The sequence below is a fragment of the Orycteropus afer genome, unplaced genomic scaffold (assembly GCF_000298275.1).
Source record: "Orycteropus afer afer isolate SDZICR_OR568_19922 unplaced genomic scaffold, OryAfe1.0 scaffold00078, whole genome shotgun sequence".
NCBI classification, from domain to species: domain Eukaryota; kingdom Metazoa; phylum Chordata; class Mammalia; order Tubulidentata; family Orycteropodidae; genus Orycteropus; species Orycteropus afer.
Window position 1 is genome coordinate 10,987,013 of NW_006921665.1, and position 1,013 is coordinate 10,988,025.

The window sequence follows — 1,013 nt, forward strand, 5'->3', positions numbered from 1 at the left end:
TACTAGTGCTGGGGCAAGATGGTATCTCATTCTTGTTTTGGTCTGCATCTCTCTAATGGCTAATGATCATGATCATTTCTTCATATGTTTGTTGGCTGGCTGAATATCCTCCTTGGTGAAGTGTCTGTTCATTTCTTCTGCCCATTTTTTAATTGGATTTTTTGTCTTTTTGTTATTGAGGTGTTGGAGTTTTCTATAAATTGCAGAGATAAGTCTCTTGTCAGATATGTCATGAAATATTTTTTCACAATCTGTAGGTTCTCTTTTGACTCTTTTAGAGAAGTCTTTGGAAGCACATAAAAATTTAATTTTTAGAAGGTCCCATTCATCTAGTTTCTCTTCTGCTGTTTGTGCATTTTAGGTTATGCTTGATAGTCTATTTATGGCATGTATTAGGGACCCTAAATTTGCCCCAAGTTTTTCCTTAAGGAACTCTATAGTTTTAAGTTTCACATTTAAGTTTTTGATCCATCTGGAGCTAGTTTTTGTGTATGGTGTGAGATACAGATCTTGTTTCATATTTCTGCAAATTGATCTCCAATTTTTCCAGCACCATTTATTAAACAAACATTCTATTCCACATTTAATGAATTTTGGCTCTTTGGATCTATTTCTGGGTTCTCAATTCTATTCCATTGGTCTATGTGTCTGTTACTGTAGCAGTACCAGGTGGTTTTGACAATGGTGGCTGTATTGTAGGTTTTGAGATCAGGCAGTGTGAGACCTCCTACTTTGTTCTTCTTCAATAGTGTTTTGCTTATCTGAGTCTCATTCCTTTCCATATAAGGTTAGTGATTGGCTTTTCCATATCCTTAAAAAATGTTGATGGGTTCTGGATTGGGATTGAATTGAATGCATAGATTGCTTTGGGTAGAATTGATATTTTCACAATGTTCAATATTCCTATCTATGAGCATGGTATATTCTTCCATTTAGGTAGATCTTTCATGGTTTCTTGAAGTATTTTTTTATAGTTGTCTTTGTACAGGTCTTTTTCGTCCCTGGTAAGATTT